The sequence below is a fragment of the Bubalus bubalis genome, chromosome 21, assembly GCF_019923935.1.
Source record: "Bubalus bubalis isolate 160015118507 breed Murrah chromosome 21, NDDB_SH_1, whole genome shotgun sequence".
NCBI lineage: Eukaryota > Metazoa > Chordata > Mammalia > Artiodactyla > Bovidae > Bubalus > Bubalus bubalis.
In genome coordinates this window covers 46980701-47001236 of record NC_059177.1, presented here as the reverse complement: position 1 = coordinate 47001236, position 20536 = coordinate 46980701, and the positions used below count along the sequence as shown (strand labels likewise).

At 48.8% G+C, this 20536-nt stretch overlaps 1 protein-coding gene across 7 annotated transcripts in view; it reads right to left on the bottom strand.

Moving 5' to 3' along the window:
• The window catches only part of CHDH (choline dehydrogenase), a 91102-nt gene that overhangs the window by 69298 nt on the left and 1268 nt on the right, over positions 1-20536 (bottom strand). The window contains exon 2 of one of the 7 annotated variants that reach the window (XM_044933779.2): positions 9336-9419. The exons of the other annotated variants lie outside the window; for them this stretch is intronic. The gene's annotated coding sequence lies outside the window, so the exon portion shown is untranslated. The remainder of the gene's footprint in view (positions 1-9335; positions 9420-20536) is intronic. 7 annotated transcript variants of the gene reach the window in all.

Sequence of the window (20536 nt, the reverse complement as noted above, 5' to 3'; positions counted from 1 at the left end):
AATGATACAAATGAACTTATTTGAAAAGAGAAACAGATTCACAAACTTCTTAAGCAGACTTTTGGTTGCAGGGGCAGAGGAAAATGGAGGGGAAGGATAAATTAGGAGTTTAGGAGAAGGCAATGGCACCCCACTCCAGTACTCTTGCCTGGAAAATCCCATGGACGGAGGAGCCTGGTAGGCTGTGGTCCATGGGGTCGCTAAGAGTCAGGCACGACTGAGCGACTTCACTTTCACTTTTCACTGTCATGCATTGGAGAAGGAAATGGCAACCCACTCCAGTGTTCTTGTCTGGAGAATCCCAGGGACAGAGGAGCCTGATGGGCTGCCGTCTATGGGGTTGCACAGAGTCGGACACAATTGAAGCGACTTAGCAGCAGCAGCAGCAGGATTAACATTAAACACTACTATACATAACAAAGTTAATCAACAGGGACCTACTAATGTATAGCACAGGGAATTCTACTCAATAGTCGATTCAATAATCCAAATAGGAAAAGAATCTGTAAAAGGATGGATATATGTATAACTGAATCACTCAGCTGCACATGGAAGCCAACACAACACTGTCAATCAACTACACTCCAATATATATGGAATTTAGAAAGATGGTAACAATAACCCTGTGTACGAGACAGCAAAAGAGACACTGATGTATAGAACAGTCTTATGGACTCTGTGGGAGAGGGAGAGGGTGGGAAGATTTGGGAGAATGGCATTGAAACATGTAAAATATCATGTATGAAATGAGTTGCCAGTCCAGGTTTGATGCACGATACTGGATGCTTGGGGCTGGTGCACTGGGACAACCCAGAGGGATGGAATGGGGAGGGAGGAGGGAGGAGGGTTCAGGATGGGGAACACATGTATACCTGTGGCGGATTCATTTTGATATTTGGCAAAACTAATACAGTTATGTAAAGTTTAAAAATAAAATAAAATTTTAAAAAAAATTAAAAAAAAAATAAATAAAAATTAATCTCAACCAAAAAATAAAAAACAAAAAACCATGGTACAACATGGAACCTTGAAAATAGGTTAAATAAAATAAACCAGTCACAAAGCAACAATTATTGTATGATTCCAATTCCACTCCAGTGTTGTTGCCTGGAGAATCCCAGGGACAGGGGAGCCTGGTGTGCTGCCGTCTATGGGGTCCCACAGAGTCGGACACGACTGAAGCGACTTAGCAGCAGCAGCAGCCACTTATATGAGGCAAATCCAGAGAGACAGAGAGTAGATGAGCAATTACCAGAGGCTGGGGGAAAGGGAATAGGGAATTCCTATTCAATGGATATGGAACTATTTGGGTTGATGAAAAGTTTTAGAAATGGATAGTGGTTATGATGGGATAACACTGTGAATATACTTAATGCCACTGAATTATACACTTTTTAAAAAAAGTGGTTAAAACGACGTTTCATGTTATGTATATTTTACCAGACCTCTTCTTCATGGGGTGGCAGCAGGTCACTTACTCTCCGTGGCCCCAGCCATCCCCAGACCTCAGCTTCTATCACAGTTCTTCTCCGACATCCTTCTCCAGCATGCCCCAACATGGAGAGCACATGTCATTGTCCTCAAAGGTCTGAGTCCCATCCTGGACTAGGCAGAGATCTCTCTGGCCCCTGGGCAGGTCTGGACCAAGCTGGACATTCCACTGTGGCCCCACGTCTGCAGAGGAGAAATGCTCCCACGTGCCTGCACCCTGAAGCCCTACTTCCTTAAGTCTTCTGCCCAGGATTTGCTAAATAATGAAGACAAGACAGCCGAGGGCACTTGCCCACTCTCACTTCCCCTTCTCGTGGTGCTTGCAGGCAGCTCTCCACCCCGTGCCATGGCCAGGAGTGGGATGGCCTCTGCTATTCGCCCCTGGCAGTCCTGGTGCCCAGCCCTGGAGGGAGGCTCCCACCTCAGAACCGCATGTCCCTGTTCCTGAGACCCATCCTAGGGGGCTGCTTCCCTCCCGCCCCCCTCAGCAGCCAGGCCCTGAGCTGGGGGAGCGGGGAAGTCTCGGCCTCATGGTGTTGGGAGGTGGTGAGACCTACATGTACTCACAGTGCCTGGGGAATGGGGGCAGTGGGAGCGCCAAAGAGGGAGGGGCCTGCTACCCAAAGGGCAGAGACCCTCCAACCCCAACAGTGCCCCTCAGTTTCCCATACTGGGTGGGTGGGTGGACAGACTGACTGACAGGGTCAGGCATCACAGGGAAGCAGCCCCTTCCACAGTCCAGGGCTGCCAGTCACGGGCACTGTGGAGCATGAGGGGTGGGGCGGGGACGGGAACTGTGGAGCCAGAGAAAGACAGGATAGCACCTGTGTGCGTGTGCATGTGTGCGTGTGCGTGCGTGCAGGTGTGTGCATGTTCGCACGCATGTGTGCATGTGTGTTTGTGCATGCGTGCATGTTCATAAGTGTGTGTACATGTGTATGTGTTCGTGTTTGTGTGTGCATGTGTGTTCACGTATGTGTGTGCATGTGTTCACACGTGTGTGTTTGTATGTGTTTGTGTGTGCGTGTGTGTCTTGGGTGCAGGAGGGCAGTACAGGGGTTGTACCATGGTGGGGACATTCAAGGCTTCCTTCTGATTAAGGGTGCCTGTACCCCGACCCCCCCGTTTCCTGGAACCAGCCTCAGCTCTGTGTCTTGGGCTGTCTGTCCACTCCTACAGCTCTGAGTGGAAGATGGAGGGAGAGGACATTTCCACCCACTCCACCTCCCAGTCAAGGGGAGAAGACCCTCAACCACACGCATCTTCCTGGGCTGCAGGGCAGCACACCAAGCCACACACAGCATGCAGATGGTCAGCTTGGAGCTGGACACCTGGACCGCATGGTACCTCCAGCCAGGAAGAAGGTTTTGGTCAATTCAGGCCGTGACCCTCAACACCAGTGATGGACACAGTGGATGTGGAGAGACAACGTCAAGTGAAGAGGTGACATTCAATGAGGGAGAACGAAGGTAGGGCCCCCACCCCCTTCTGAGTACTGCGGCTTTCATCACCGAGTCCTTTGTCGCAACTAACAATTCTCATTTAACTCTGAAATCGATAAGCAAACACTGGTTTTGAAAAATTTCCCAAATTTTATGATCGGAACACTGAATGCCTTGCATGATAAGCCAGATTTCCATGTAATTTTAAGCCTGTGGTCAATTGCACAACAAACTTGATAATTCTGGTGAAGTCAAATTGCAAAAGACCTGTGACCCAAAAAAATGCTTACCCACATCTAGAGCACCCGTGCTCAGACACAGCCTCTAGAACTGCACAGCTGGAAGGCTGACCAAACTTTTTTGAAACAACCCTTGAAGAAGGTTCTTCCTAATTTCCTGCACGCGTGTGTGCATGCTTCCTTTCTAGCTCTGGGCCAGTGGACCAGACTAGCATCAGATCCTTGGGGCCAATGAGATCCCGGCCTTTGTCAGTCACCCAGGAAGAGAGGACAGAACCCGAGACAGCAGTCTCGGCCAGGCCTGCACGCAAAACAGCGCTCAAGACCTGCTTCAGCCTTTGAAAAGCTCCGCTGGGCAGGGCCAATGGTAACAGTGATTCCGCTCTGAGCAAGCTGGGGAGCATGTACACCTTCTCCAAGGTCATGGGTGCCTCAGGGTTGTACAGGGGCAGCCCTCTGGTTCAGCAGTCCCACTTCTAAGAATTCAACCAAAAGAGAACTGTGCATGAGTGTGAAAAAACAAACCTCAAAGGTCTGTCCCAGATTGTTTCAGATGGCAAACGATGATGAAAGCCGCATTGTCCACTGCTGGGGGACAGAGCAGGAAAAAGGGCCTGGTCATGAGAAAGCACCCTGCTAACTCTACATGCTGCTGCTACTGCTGCTGCTAAGTCACTTCAGTCGTGTCCGACTCTGTGCAACCCCATAGACGGAAGCCCACCAGGCTCCCCTGTCCCTGGGATTCTCCAGGCAAGAACACTGGAGTGGGTTGCCATTTCCTTCTCCAATGCATGAAAGTGAAAAGTGAAAGTGAAGTCGCTCAGTCGTGTCTGACTCTTCGCGACCCCATGGACTGCAGCCCACCAGGCTCCTCCGTCCATGGGATTTTCCAGGCAAGAGCACTGGAGTGCGGTGTCATTGCCTTCTCCGAACTCTTTACATACCGACCGTGTAACCCTATCACGACAGACACGGCGTAAGCTAACCTGGGCACTAAGCCCCTTGGTTCCCAAGGCTGGCAGAGGTCCTCAGAGGTACTTGGCCTCCACATTCTCCCTGAGCCCACGGGCCGGAGTGGTGAGAACACCCCAGGGAGAACTGTGAAAAGTGTGGTGGAGGCGCCACCATCCCCCACTCCTGGGGCTTTCCGGGGTTGGGGCGGGGGGCAGTTCTCCAATGAAGGATTCAGAGCCGGCCACCTGCCTGCGACCTGGCCTTCCAGTCCTGGCTTTGACCCACTCTCCTACAAGACCTGTAATGAGGTTCTCAACTTCCTAGGCCGGGCTTTGGGTGGGTCAAATGATTACTGTCCTATAGCCTGCCACTGTCTGTTCACAGAGCTCCACTAAGCCACAGAATCCGTTATAAGCACAGCAATAATAAAAGGGGCAGCCACCCATCCTGAGCACTTCACGTGGGTTTATCACACACTGTGAACCCCCCAAAGACACTGGGTGCGCAGGCTTCACGGCTGTCACCGTCATCGCCGTCAGTCCGACATCACAGAAAGGGAAACAAGCCTGAGCGGGGAGACCCGGTCCTCTTCAACTCAAACACAGGACCCGCCCAGCACCGGCCTGACCAACAAAGCTGCATCCTGGGAGTTATAAAGTCACCATCAGTACACGGAATGGGAACAAGGCACCACGTGCCTTCCAGGGCTCTGGAGGCCAAGAAAACTGGTGAAGTCCAGCTGCTTTCCTGCAGTCTGGCACAGCCTTCTTGATGGCATGGCCACCTAAGGGGCCAGCCCTGGGTGGGAGGTGAGTTTGAGGCAGACGTGCAAAGGACCCAGGTGGGAAGGATCTCGTCAGGGAGCAATGGTCCGGTCAAGAACCCTGGGCAGCTGCCCTCTCCTGCCACAGGCACCTCACTGCCCACCCCCAGACCAGGTCATCTGTCCTCCCAAGATGACTCCGCCAGCATCCTCACAGCCCCAGGGCCCCTCTCCAGCCCTGCCTCCTGCCTCTGTCCCAGCCATCACTTCTCACCCAAGCATGAGCCTCACGCTCTGGGCTCCAGGTGTCGGGACCACCTTCCCTCTGTCCCACACAGGGTCTTTGCACATGTTCCGCTTTCCAGGTAACGGGTCCACACCGCATCACACCTGGGTCACACCTTCCCTTCCCTCAGGCCCTGCTCAGCCAATGCTCCCTCTGAGAAGCCCCCCTTGGCCACTGGCCACGTCCATTATGGGGCTTCTCCTTATACCACGTACGGAGACCTCCACTCTAAGAATGAAATGAGCTGTTGAAAACCCACTGCCCCAGCCAAAGGCTCCGTAGCCTCGGTCCCAATGCAGAGCCTGGCCCTCTGTAAGGCGGAGCAGAGATGTGACGGGGCTGGGCCAGCACGCAGCCTACAGCTGCCACACCTTGGCCGTCTGAGATGCGGGTGCTCAATTCATACATCTGTGCCGGGGCAGAGAGAGCTACCACTTAGACAGGGGACAGGGTGGGCCTTCCCTGGCAGTCCAGTGGTTAGGACTCTGTGTTTCCACTGCAGGAGGTGTGGGTTTGATCCCTGGTGGAATCAAGATCCTAAATAAAAAAGAAAGGGCACAGGGAACATTATGGATCCTGATCTGGTGATGATCACCTGGGTGTGCAATTATACATACATAATTTTTATACAAATAAAAATTCTCATCAGTATACTTTCATGTTGGGGCTTCCCAGGTGGCACAGTGGCAAAGAATCTGCCTGCTGATGCAGGAGATGCAAGAGACGTGACTTCATCCCAGGGTCAGGAAGATCCCCTGGAGCAGGAAATGGCAACCCACTCCGGTATTTTCACCTGGGAAACCTCATGGACAGAGGAGCCTGGCAGGCTACAGTCCATGCAGTCACAAAAGCACAGCACAGCAGGAAATACTTCATGTTTATCTTTATAAATACTTTATCTTTTAATTAAAAAGATTTATTTTCTTCAAAAGTCAAGTTTCTCTTCCTAAAACTCTCATCTCCCACATCTTGGTGCCAAATAAACAAATGAATCAGAAACTTTCCCCTCTTCTCTTGAAACAGCTAACCATTCGCTGCCTCAGAGACGACTCTGGCGGCCTGGGCCCTCCTGGGGCTGAGGGTGGGCCACAGGACAGGGCAGAGGCTGCTCAGGCTGCCAAAAGAGCCCCAGTAGGGAGCCCCAAGTCTGACACGAAGCGAAGGCCAGGCTTTCATCCCCAGCTCTGCCGGGACTGCTGTGTGACCCAGGCCAGGGGGTTTCTGGTTGCTGACGTGGGCACTGGCCTCTGCGGGGCCTCTGATGTTTGCAGCTCCTCCCTCCTCACCTCTGCAGCGAGACCTCGCACCGTGCATTCCAGGCATCTGCCCTCCATTCACAGTCCCTGACTCCCATAGTGACCTCCCTGCTTTCTCAAACCCCCATGGTGGCGGTCTCACCAACAACAGTGTAAGACGGGAAACCTTAGCACCCAGGGGCAGCTCCCGGGGTTGCCTGCCATCTCCTCCTTCCCTCGCGGGCGTGTCTGTGGATGCAATCTGTGCTGCTGGTGTGTTCCCACAGACGCACTTTGGAGGCAGGTACAATACTGTGGTCGCTGCCGGGGACTCAATTCCCACGGGGACCCTCCCTGACACGTTGGGGATCAGGGATGAAGCCTCTGGAGCTGATCCTGAGAAACAAAGGAGCCCCTCCAGACATGAACGCCCCTGCACTCGGGGCTGCCCTAACCTGGGTGAGTGGGTTCCTGCAGCAGAGAAGGCCCAAGTGAAAGTGAGGATGTGGAGGGACCCACTGTGGTGGGTCTGGGTAAGTCTGAGCCAAAACCAGAGGTGGGCTGCAGGGACAGAAGACCCTGGCATTGCCCGCTTACATGGTAAAGGCATAACATCAGGAAGAGAGACTGTTCTTCCCTCTCGGGGGCGCTGAAGGTCCCCTTTGTGCCAGGCTCAGTGGCAGAGTGACCATGGTCTACCAAGATTTCTATTGTAGAGCCTGTCCAGAGCCATGACCATGTTTGTTTATTCACAATCAGCGGGGCATGGAGCTCATAGCTCCCAGAGCCAGGCACAGAGTACACACTCAATTCAGTTCAGTTCAGTTCCTCAGTCGTGTCCGACTCTTTGCAACCTCATGAATCGCAGCACACCAGGCCTCCCTGTCCATCACCAACTCCCGGAGCTCACTCAAACTCACGTCCGTCAAGTCGGTAATGCCATCCAGCCTTTGTTGGCAAAATAATGTCTCTGCTTTTGAATATGCTATCTAGGTTGGTCATAACTTTCCTTCCAAGGAGTAAGCATCTTTTAATTTCATGGCTGCAATCACCAACTGCAGTGATTTTGGAGCCCCCCAAAATAAAGTCTGACATTGTTTCCACTGTTTCCCCATCTATCGTGAACTTCCAGATGTTCAAGCTGGTTTTAGAAAAGGCAGAGGAACCAGAGATCAAATTGCCAACATCCGCTGGATCATCGAAAAAGCAAGAGAGTTCCAGAAAAACATCTATTTCTGCTTTATTGACTATGCCAAAGCCTTTGACTGTGTGGATCACAATAAACTGTGGAAAATTCTGAAAGAGATGGGAATACCAGACCACCTGACCTACCTCTTGAGAAATCTGTATGCAGGTCAGGAAGCAACAGTTAGAACTGGACATGGAACAGCAGACTGGTTCCAAATAGGAAAAGGAGTACATCAAGGCTGTATATTGTCACCCTGCTTATTTAACTTATATGCAGAGTACATCATGAGAAACGCTGGACTGGAAGAAGCACAAGCTGGAATCAAGACTGCCGGGAGAAATATCAATAACCTCAGATACACAGATGACACCACCCTTATGGCAGAAAGTGAAGAGGAACTAAAAAGCCTCTTGATGAAAGTGAAAGAGGAGAGTGAAAAAGTTGGCTTAAAGCTCAACATTCAGAAAACTAAGACACTCAGTAAATGCTTGTTAATGTGTGTGTGTGTGTGTGTGTGTGTGTGTGTGTGTGCGTGCGTGTTCAGTTACTCAGTTGTGTCTGACTGATTGCAACCCCATGGACTGTAGCCTGACCAGCTCCTCTGTCCACAGAATTTTCCAGGCATGAATACTGGAGTGGGTTGCCATTTCCTTCTCCAGGGGATCTTCCCGACCCAGGGATGGCACCCATGTCTTTTGCATTGCAGGCGGTTGCTTTACCACTGTGCCAGCTGGGACGTCCACGTGTTATTGACTAGTGTGTAAAAACACAGTGTTCACTTCACAAGAGGAGGCAGACATGGAAACCGAGGCACAGAGGGGCAGTGACAGCTCATGTAAGGGGTGGGGTCGGCACTAAGGAATCTGCCCACTTGGCCTATCCATGGGCCAGTCCCCACCAAGTCCCGCTGGCATCCTAGCAGTATCCCTACCACCAGGACGCAACTGAAAAATCGAATGATTTTCCCTCAAGTGGAGACAGGGGTGACACAATGAAATATCCTCACCAAAAACTCCCAGGCCCGAGTCTGCTCACATTTCTAAATCCACCCACCGATTCAGAGGAAATTCTACTGTCAGAGGAAGGTGTGAAAGGACCCGAGAGACCCCACGCACGGAATGCAGGCCAAGGGGCATTTCTTCCACAAGTTCAAGTGAAAAACAAACAAGGCAGAGAGAGACTGAGGGAAACCCAAATGTCCAAAGAGAATGACCCATGGATTTCATTCAGGTCCTGGGAATCTGAACACTGACTGGATACTGGAGGGTATTTAGAGGTCACTGTTTGTCAGATGTGACACTGGTCTCCTGGTTATGTTGCTCACAATGATTCTTTCAGAAATACCTACTGAAATACCAACAGAAAAAAATAAGTGGCATCTGGGATTTTGTTTATAACCCAGGGATTTGGGGGGCAAACAGAGCAGGATCACCCGTGAGGGGATGGCACGTGGGGTTCAATACTCTCTTCTGGCTAATTCTGCACGTGTTCCAAATTTTCCATAACAACAAGGGCTTTCGTTTTTGCTGTCTGTTTTAAGTCTCAAGTCTCCCTGCTAACGGAGTAAAAGAAAGAAGGCAGAGTGGGAGAAACGCTGAGGCCGGGAGCCTGGTCTTGGCTCGCGGACTCCACCCTCTTCCACAGAAGTCGGGGCATTCCACAAAGGTTTGCTATCTGCTTCCTCCTTCAAACACATTTTCAATCAGTTTTTAAAATCTCAATTAAGAAACACCCACCTCACACCCAGATGTGAAGGGTTCAGGCTCGAGGTGGGGGTGGGGGGTTGTGGTGGGCAGGGCCAGCCTGCATGCTATTTTTGCCTGTGAAAGATAAGCATCGAATCAAAAGGCAGTTTTACAAATGTTCCCAGCAACCTGACACAGTGACTTGACGTCTCTTGCGTTTCGTAATAAGATAATGGGCTTAAACGTGAGGTATCTTTGTTTTTATCATAACAACTTTAATTACATTTTAAAAATCATTTCATTCAAGATTAAAATTTAAAAACCAAACAAGTGTGGTCCTTCAGAGGGAGCTGAAGACATGCTATTACAGACTGGACATCAACCCCTGGGGGCCCAGGCCCGTCTGCTGAGGTGGCCTGCCCAAGGCCCCAGGACAAAGTGTCCCTTCCCACTGCTGGCAATGCCAGTTCTGGCATCTGCTGCAAACACAGGGCTGAGCAGAGGGTAGACAGCAGCAGCTGCCAGGCCTCCTTGATCTTCAACCCACGTTCACTCAGGCACCACCACAGGCTTGGAGCCACTCTCCACGCACGGCCACAAGGCCCAGGAGGTGCAGAGCACACCCCTCTCAAAGTGCCATCCCAGCCACAGCATGGCAGGGGCACCAAATCAAACCCTGGAGCAGCCCCAGGGGTAGGTAGCCAGCCACTTTCATCTGTAAACCAACAGTGAGAGATGAGTCAGCCAACTTTCCCACACATGTCCACGTGTCCCTTTCAAGCTGCTGGAGGGGCTTAGCTGCAGAGAGCCCTAAGGAATGCCAGGCGAACTGCTTCAAAAACTTCCACTGTTTTCCTTGTGCCAACTACAAACAGCTCTATCGCTGAATGGAAGTACAGAAATCAATCAGGCAGCAGGGCTGCTGGATGACATCAACCTGCACCCACGGGTCCTGTTTTCAAGAGTTTTACAGGTTTCATGGGGTTTCCCGGTTTCACAGAAAACAGCATTGCTATTCTATGACATGCAAATAAGAAATGGAATATTTCCTGCCGTATCAGTAAATGAAGGATGTCACATTCATCAGCAATTGCAACCACCACCGATGGTGAGCTGCTGAGCTGGGAGGGAGCTCAGGAAGGAAGGAATACCTGCCGTATAGCGGCCATCACACTGCAGCCACTCCGGACAGTGAGCCCTGAAGAAACTCAGGATACTGGCCCCTGAGGGCTGAGGGGCATAGCAAAGGAATGATTTCAGCTGAGGCAGACTCATGGATCTTCCCATGCATAGAAAAGTGCTAAACCTCTTAGCTTGAGATATCTGGTGTTTTTTTTTTTTTTTTAAATTTTATTTTATTTTTAAACTTTACATAACTGTATTAGTTTTGCCAAATATCAAAATGAATGGGGAGGGAGGAGGGAGGAGGGTTCAGGATGGGGAACACATGTATACCTGTGGTGGATTCATTTTGATATCTGGTTTTCTTTAACTCCCAATAATCTTTTGACGTTCAGACTACCTGCCCTTTGTTGCAAAGCTCGTATATAACCTGGCTCCTCCTCTCACTTTCCCAGAGCAACTCTCAGATTTACTTGAGATGCTGCCTTCTTGACATGAAGTCCTAAAAATTCCCGCCAAATCAAACAGAACTCTCAACTTGAAGGTTGTGAATATTTTTTGTTTACAGTTATGGAGACTGATGAAGGGACCAGAGCAGATTCCTCTCCTTCACCTGAACTCTACAAGGATCTGGAGCCTTGGTACTAGCAGAGGCGACTTGTGCCCACCCACCTCTTTGAGGAGTCCAGACAACTCTGGGTGAGTCTCTCCTTAGTTCTAGGATCTCCCATTATGGGTTGATGATCGTTAAGTTTCATATACTGGGGGAATAAGTTATCTTTGAAACTTAGTTTCCAGAAGTGGTACCTGGGTTATCCTCAGCTGAAGTACTGGGAAGATTCTGCTCAGTGTAAAAGGCACTGGCAGACTCAGTTTAGATAGTGAGTGGTTATTCTCAGCTTAAAGGCTGGGAAGACTGCTCAGTTAAACATTGAGTAAGGTTTAACTTATGATAACGTAAGATATGCAGATAACACCACCCTTATGGCAGAAACTGAAGAGGAACTCAAAAGCCTCTTGATGAATGTGAAAGAGGAGAGTGAAAAAGTTGGCTTAAAACTCAACATTCAGAAAACGAAGATCATGGCATCTGATCCCATCACTTTATGGGAAATAGATGGGGAAACAGTAGAAACAGTGTCAGACTTTATTTTGGGGGGCTCTAAAATCACTGCAGATGGTGACTGCAGCCATGAAATTAAAAGACGCTTACTCCTTGGAAGGAAAGTTATGACCAACCTAGATAGCATATTCAAAAGCAGAGACATTGCTTTGCCAACAAAGGTCCGTCTAGTCAAGGCTATGGTTTTTCCAGTGGTCATGTATGGATGTGAGAGTTGGACTGTGAAGAAAGCTGAGCGCCAAAGAATTGATGCTTTTGAACTGTGTTGTTGGAGAAGACTTCTGAGAGTCCCTTGGACTGCAAGGAGATCCAACCAGTCCATTCTGAAGGAGATCAGCCCTGGGATTTCTTTGGAAGGAATGATGCTAAAGCTGAAACTCCAGTACTTTGGCCACCTCATGCGAAGAGTTGACTCATTGGAAAAGACTCTGATGCTGGGAGGGATTGGGGGCAAGAGGAGAAGGGGACGACAGAGGATGAGATGGCTGGATGGCATCACTGACTTGATGGACGTGAGTCTGAGTGAACTCCGGGAGTTGGTGATAGAATGGGAGGCCTGGCGGGCTGTGATTCATGGGGTCGCAAAGAGTCAGACATGACTGAGGGACTGAACTGAACTGAACTGAAGGTTTAACTCCCGCCTGAGTCACTGGGGGGAAGACTGGCTTGTTGGTTTTCCTTGAATCGGCGACCTTAATAGAGACTGTCAAAATTAAAAAAAACAAAACAAAACTGAAATTTATGAGTGCTTCAGAGCTCCAAAGAAGGGACTCTCTCCTCCTGGCTGGCAACAGCTTGCTGAGGTAACTGAGAAACTTGCAGGAGTGGTGGTGGCCAGACCGCATTCTGGGCAGCCGTCCCTATAGGGAGACCCACTCATTTCACTAACAACCCGCGCAACCAGGGACTCGAAGAAAAACTGACCACGCTGAGATCTGAACACCGTGGTAGTCTTACATGCCGCTAGGAGAACCCAAGACACCTAAGAGGGAGCCGAAACAAAATCTGACGCCAAACCTAGAGGACTTACGCTCTCAAGCGGCACACTGATGCATCACACTGAATCATCACTAGTAATTTTATTTCAGCAAACCAACTTCAGAATGGGAAATAAAGGTTACAAAATAAAAGACAAAGGAGGACTTCCCTGGTGGCTCAGAATCCACCTGCCAATGCGGGAGACACGGGTTTGATCCCTGATCTGGGAAGATCCGTCACGCTGCGGAGCCGTAAGCCCACGCACCATAGCTGCTGAGCCTGTGTTCTAGAGCTTGGGAGCCACCACCGCTGAAGCCGAGTGCCCTAGAGCCTGTGCTCTGCGAAAACAGAAGCCCCCGCAATGAGAAGCCTGCACACTGCATCGAGAGAGTAGCCCCTGTTCACCACAGCTAGAGAGAGCCCCCACCGCAGCCAAGCCCAGCACAGGAACAAATAGATAAAAGGAACGGCAGACTGCCGACCTCCAGCTAATACCCCAGGCAGGTGAATGTACATACAAACTTACAAGTACCTACTTAATTGGGAATTAAAGAAATCTTGCCCTAAAAATGAGGGGCCTCTCTCACTGCATGTGCAGTTAAATTAAGGTTAAAAAGCTGGCTTGACAAAAATATCTTTTCAGAATTTTGATGTTAAACAAAGTCCTTCTAGGGGAAAGCTTCCATTTCTCTTCCTGAGTCTTTGAGATGTAAAAGTTCTACATGATCTTCCTAGGACATTCTGTGTATGTGTGTGTGTGTGCATGTACTTGTTTTGAAAACTTGACCTCTGCCATGCTATTTTGAGAGCAAACTCTCTGGATGTTGCTTAGGTAATATCCTGCCCCACTCTCTTATGAGGAAGCCTCATGCACTTCAGTGGTTTGAATCACTATTAATATATATTTTATTAATGGTCAAATGATGGATTCCTTTAAAACTGGAGAAACAAAGTGGTGAATCTATAGCACTCTCATTATAAAGCTGTTTTATTGGTACTTATAAACACAGTTCATGGGAAATAGATGGGGAAACAGTAGAAACAGTGTCAGACTTTATTTTTGTGGGCTCCAAAGTCACTGCAGATGGTGACTGCAGCCATGAAATTAAAAGACGCTTACTCCTTGGAAGGAAAGTTATGACCAACCTAGATAGCATATTCAAAAGCAGAGACATTACTTTGCCAACAAAGGTCCGTCTAGTCAAGGCTATGGTTTTTCCAGTGGTCATGTATGGGTGTGAGAGTTGGACTGTGAAGAAAGCTGAGTTCCGAAGAATTGATGCTTTTGAACTGTGGTGTTGGAGAAGACTCTTGCTAGTCCCTTGGACTGCAAGGAGATCCAATCAGTCCATCCTAAAGGAGATCAGTCCTGGGTGTTCATTGGAGGGACTGATGCTGAAGCTGAAACTCCAATACTTTGGCCACCTCATGTGAAGAGTTGACTCACTGGAAAAGACCCTGATGCTGGGAGGGATTGGGGGCAGGAGAAGAAGGGAACGACAGAGGATGAGATGGCTGGATGGCATCACCGACTCGATGGACATGAGTTTGAGTGAACTCTGGGAGTTGGTGATGGACAGGGAAGTCTGGCGTGCTGCGGTTCATGGGGTCGCAAAGAGCTGGACACGACTGAGCAACTGAACTGAACTGATAAAAACAAAAATCAAATTTAAGGTGGAAAAAATATATCTAATAATTAACTTAAGAACTTCTGTAGTTTAAAACAAGTAAGAAAAACTGGTTTGGGAAGCTTCATTTGTGGTCTTTGCTTCCCCTCAATGGGTCTTACAGATGATAACAAAAGCATTACAATAATTAGGGTTTATGGGAAAAACCCTTAAGGAAAATCTAGATACTATTTCCAAAAAGGTAAATAATTTTAAAGGAATTATCTCAAATGAATAAAGAGATCTTTAGATGGTTATTTAGAGTATGATAAATAAAATGGACATTTATGTGGTTAAAACACAAGGTTTTATATTACACTACCTAAAGTTAAATGGGTCAAAGGGTACCCCCACTAGTTCCCAAAAGTAAAAGCCAAACAAGTCTGATCTATTTACCCCCAGTGTTAAAATAAATATTTAAGGAGCTAGAAAAATTTACACTGAGTACCAGACCAGCAATTATTTGGGGCAACAGACAGGCCAAAGGGCCTCAGTTCCACCACCGAACCTCTCTCTGGGGATCTCAAAGCCTTTTATACAAAAACAGATAAATGGGCAGGAAACACTGAATAAAAAGACAAAAACTAAAAGTCCTCCTATAAGATGAAAGCTTGTTAATTGCACACTAACGAAAAGTAAAGGTATAAAAGTTGACAAAATTGAGATGAAAGTGTATCAAACTGGTATATTTAAATGGGCTTTATATAAGATGATTATCATCTCTTTTGTTTAATTATGTTGTAGGACAGGCATGCTTCACTGGGAAATACTATATGGTATTTTAAGACAAGGTATATAAATCTGCCCCTCAGGAAATACTAAACATTCTAAAGGAAACCAATAGGATTACCTGAGCCATACAAATAAGTAAAAACTGCAAACTAAAATTCAAGAGCTAATAAAAAAATAAAAGTAGTGATTTTTCTCTGGGTTTAGCTGGTAAACTAGGAATGAGGGTCTTTGTTGAAGGCCTTATACAAGCTTTTGAAGGTATGTGAAACTCACAGAACTCGTACATTTCAGGTAAGCTAGAAATCTTCTCACTGACAACATACAGTTGGAGAAATCAACCTTTCAGTATCCTTTAGGTGACAGACCTGTTCTCTGGGGAACTAAAAGCAACTGTCTGTCTCTTGCAAATCTCCACAGAACAAAAATGTAAATACAGGCCACAGGACCTGAAACTGAGCCTAATTAGCTCAATCAGGCAATACCTGAAACCCAGGAAAAAAAGAGACAAAGTGACAATTCTCAAATTCACTGGGCTGGGAAAGTTCCCTCAGCCAAACTTCACAAAGAGTAAAACCTTAATCATCTGAGCTGGCCAATGTAATGTATTCCAACTTTTCTTTGTAAACTAGCAAGTTTATATTGTGATACCTGATTCACAATTAGGTAAAGCCATGATATCTCTAGTTCTGCCTGTTTATGTACACATTGCACCTATGAGATATCTCTACTTCTGGAAAGGATAGTTATCATCAACATTGAATTCATAAAGAGCTCTATTTAATTTCAAAGAAAGTACTTACAAATAAAGAGAAACAGGCCAAAATGACTTTCAGGTTCACGTGAACTGAGAAATATTGAATATTAAGATGCTACCTGGTATTAAAGTTTGTTTGTTGATCTAATTATTATAGGCATGTATTTAGAATCATTAAGTATAATACTTTATTGTACCTAGGTTTGCTGCTGCTGAGTCACTTCAGTCGTGTCCGACTCTGTGCGACCCCATAGACGGCAGCCCACCAGGCTACCCCGTCCCTGGGATTCTCCAGGCAAGAACACTGGAGTGGGTTGCCATTTCCTTCTCCAATGCATGAAAGTGAAAACTGAAAGTGAAGTCGCTCAGTCATGTCTGACCCTCAGCGACCCCATGGACTGCAGCCTTCCAGGCTCCTTCATCCATGGGATTTTCCAAGCAAGAGTACTGGAGTGGGGTGCCACTGCCTTCTCCATACCTAGGTTTAACAGAAGTCAAATAAGACGGACGTTATTGCATCTGTTGCAAGCAAAATAACTTGATATGATGAAACCTTACAGTAAATGTAAATGAGATATGAGCTTTTGGGAAAACTCTCTTAAAATAATTTTAAAATTTCATCACAATGAGAAACTCACGTGCTACAACTAGAGAGAAGCCCCTGCACGCCACAACCACGACCTAGCGCAGCCAAATAAAAATAAAGTAATTAAAAAAAATACCCAGGATACTGGCCCCAGATAAGTGAGCTGCACATCAAAGGAATGGTTTGAGTGAGCTCAGATCGTACATCCTCCCATACACGGAAAAGTGCTGAATTCCTTAACCTGGGTTATCTGGATTTCTTTACTTAACAATAACCTCCTGATGTTCAGACTACCTGTCCTTTGTTGTAAGACTTCTGTATAACCTGGCTACTCCAGCCTGGCCTCCTTGGAGCAGTTCTCTCACGGTCACTTGAGATGCTGCCTCCTGAGCCTGAAGTCCTAAAAATTCCCGGTGAGTGAAACACAGCTCTTGACTATTAGGTTGTGAATATTTAAGTCAAACACACACACATAAATTACAAATATGAACTTACAAGATAACTCACACTAATATGCAACATCATAATCCGTATGTTTCACATTCAAGTTTCACTACTTAAAAAAAAAAGAGTGAAAGGAGCCGGAGGTCAAGATCCATGGTTTGTGGTCTCAACTCTGTCACCACTCATGGTTTAGCAACTCTGGGCCTCAGTTTCCACATCTATAAAATGGGAACAGAGCTGCCCATTCCTTAGGTTGGTTATGAGAGGAAAAAGAAATGAGCCAAAAACACCCTTCAGAGAATTACAGGCGTAAAGTCAAAAGCACATGGTAATTTTGTCAAGTTCATACCGTGGCCTTAGTCCCTCCTTGGTCTCCTCCCTGCATCCTCACTCATCCCCTTCAGTACGGAGAGTGATGCTGTGACTATGAATAACAGTGGTATTACTAATAACAGAGTAATTAAAGTATCACTGATGGAGAAATACATGGCCAGCCCTGTGGTATGAGCCCCACACATGCCACTGCTCCCTGCCACCAACTTCTCCAGTAACCCCGCCTTGGGCCCAGGCTGACTCAGTCACCCAAGTACAGATGGGGCTTTGAGGGAACAGCAGTACCGGCCTCCTCCGCGCTCTGGACTTTTCCCAGGCCCCGGGTGACAGTGCGTGTGGAGATCAAGGCAAGCACACACAGGCTGCGGCCTCACAGGGTTTCGTAGTATTAACAGGGACCTAACCCCAGTGAGCCTTCCTGGGCCAGCCCTCCTCACTGCAGCAGAGAGGCCGTTTGTGGTTCTGTGGCCCTGCTGGGGACAGGGGGCAAACAGGGGGGCCTCTGGGTCCCTGCCTCAAAGTATGCATGACCACTGACTCTGCAAAACTCCACAACTGGAGGAGAACACGGTGGGGGTGGGTGGGGGGGGTGCGATACTGTGGGTGGAGGTGCCCCCAGTACAGCCCATCCAGCTTGGGTGGGCCGCTGGGGCCCTGGGAGGCAGCCAGTGTCTGCCAGAAACAGCTTGAATCTTGCTCTTCAAGAGACAATGAATCCACTGTTGACCGGCTGGGGCCTTGATTAATGTTTGAAAAAAAAAAAAAGTGGAAAATTCCACCTGTGTGGGCGGAGGCCAGGCCTGGGACAGGTCAACAACCTCTAATGGCCTTGTCCCTGGGGACGGGGAGGACAGAGAAACAAAGAGGCCGACCAAAGTGACGGCCTGAAGGTATCTCTGCACTTGGTCCAAAGGAATTTCCTTGTCAAAGCCAGGCTCATTTGTTTTTTTCTTGTCCCACCTCCCCTGTCCTTAAATTTACACAGCACCTTTAAGTCCTCCAGTTTTTTCCCACCCCTTCAGAGTCTCCCAACAGCCCTGCCAGGCCAGCAGGACTGACGTCAGCCCCATGTTATGGAGGGGAAACTGAGGCCCTACGACACCCAGAGTCTCGCTCAAGGGTGGCACTGGGGAACGAATAGCACAGCACAGATGTGAACCCCAGTGGCAGCACAGAGCCTGTCCCAGGGGAGTCTGGGGCCAGGGCCATGGGTAGTGGACAGAGGGGTCCTCCAGACTCCAGATGAGATGCTCCTCCCCACCAGAGAAGGAAGAGTAGAAGGAAACCCAAACCAGCTCTGATTGGGCAGGCTTGGGCCCCCGGCTTGGAGGAAGGTATGCATTCATTCATTGATTCATTCAAGCATTTAATAAGCACTTACTAAATACCCAGACAAGAAGGAATGCTGCACAAGGCTCTTTCAGAAATGCAGATGCAGTAGAATTCATGGCCAAAGAGGAAAGGTGAGAGCATCTGCACTTCCCTCACAGACCTGAGTCACCTCACTGCCATTACACTTGACAGCAAAGGAAACAGAGGCTCTGAGAAGGGCCAAGACTTCCAGAGTCACAGGGGAAGCAGCTGAGACCTCCTGACCCACAGGGGCCCTGCATCCCATTAACAAAGCTACGGCACTACTGGGCTTAGGCGTTCCAACAAACGGCGTTCCTTCCAGCAGGCCAGCTCGGAGGCTCCATGCTTAACCAGCAAGGCCCTCTCATGGAGGAACACTTTTCAGAATGACCTTCTGAGCCAGTGTGGACCCCTCCTACTGAACAGGCACACTTTGCTGGCCCACAGAGCACACCAGCCGTGGCTAAAGGGATCACTCGGGACTACTCACTCTGCGGTCCTGCCTTCAGACCTGGCCATGGGCAGCAGAGAACCAAAGACAGGGCGGTGTCATCTCTGTGCCCACACATGCCCAGCGCTGCACCCAGGGCATGGGGAGGTCACTCGGTCTGCATCCCAAGTCAATGGCCAGCATCCGCTGCTCTGGTTCCCCCCTCCCACTCCTTCGACCTGATGCTCAGCCACCTTGGCATTTTGCTCGCCTCGCCTTTCTCCTCTCCTTTGCCCATAAGCTTCTTTTCCTGGAGAAACTATCTCAACCTTGCTCATTCTTGGAAGAAAACCAGCCTTCTCCCATCTCGAAAGCCACTTCCTCTCATGCCTTGTCTCAACACTTCTTGCTGAAGATCTAAGTCAGGGGCCCACCACAGGCCAGGCCACTCTTGACCCTTCTGTCTCACCTGACACCATGGCTGCTCCCTCACTCTAGGATCTTACAGAAAGAAGGGAATAGGGAATATCCCTTCCTGGGACCCTATCCACCTCCCCTCTCTGCTGCTAAGTCACTTCAGTCGGGTCCGACTCTGTGCGACCCCACGGACAGTAGCCCACCAGGCTCCTCTGTCCACGGGATTCTCCACACAAGAGTACTGGAGTGGGGTGCCATTTCCTTCTCCACCCCTCTTTCAGTTCATTTCAGTTGCTCAGTCGTGTCCAACTGTTTGCGACCCCGTGAATCGCAGCACACCAGGCCTCCCTGTCCATCACCAACTCCCGGAGTTCACTCAAACTCACGTCCATCGAGTCGGTGATGCCATCCAGCCATCTCATCCTCTGTCGTCCCCTTCTTCTCCTGCCCCCAATCCCTCCCAGCATCAGAGTCTTTTCCAATGAGTCAACTCTTCGCATGAGGTGGCCAAAGTATTGGAGTTTCAGCTTTAGCATCATTCCTTCCAAAGAAATCCCAGGGTTGATCTCCTTCAGAATGGACTGGTTGGATCTCCTTGCAGTCCAAGGGACTCTCAAGAGTCTTCTCCAACAACACAGTTCAAAAGCATCAATTCTTCCGCGCTCAGCCTTCTTCACAGTCCAACTCTCACATCCATACATGAGCACTGGAAAAACCACAGCCTTGACTAGACGGACCTTTGTTGGCAAAGTAATGTCTCTGCTTTTGAATATGCTGTCTAGGTTGGTCATAACTTTCCTTCCAAGGAGTAAGTGTCTTTTAATTTCATGGCTGCAATCACCATCTGCAGTGATTTTGGAGCCCCCCCCAAAAATAAAGTCTGACACTGTTTCCACTGTTTCCCCACTTTACTAACCCCTATAAATGTCTGACTCACAAACTCTGTCTCCAGGACTAACCTTTGCATCCCTGGTCACCCCCAGAGCCCTGACCCTCAAGAGCCCAAGCTCTCACAACAGGGCCTGCTTTGGGGCATGGCTGTAAAGCCGGTGCAGCCTGGAGCCTGGCCCATACAGACACTAGGCTATTCGTCCAGCGAACAGATTCAGACTAATTGCAGCCTCTTCTCACTGCCCTCAGAGGGACTGACTTCCCATGGCCTGGCATAGCCAGCCAGGTGACCTTCCTAACACTGAAAAATGACCATCACCAAAACGTCTGGCACCCCACAGACAAGGGTTGTAATCCCAAGAGCAGGAAGATGAGACTGCATCTGCACTTCCATGGCAGAAGTGGGGAGCCCACATGCCCTC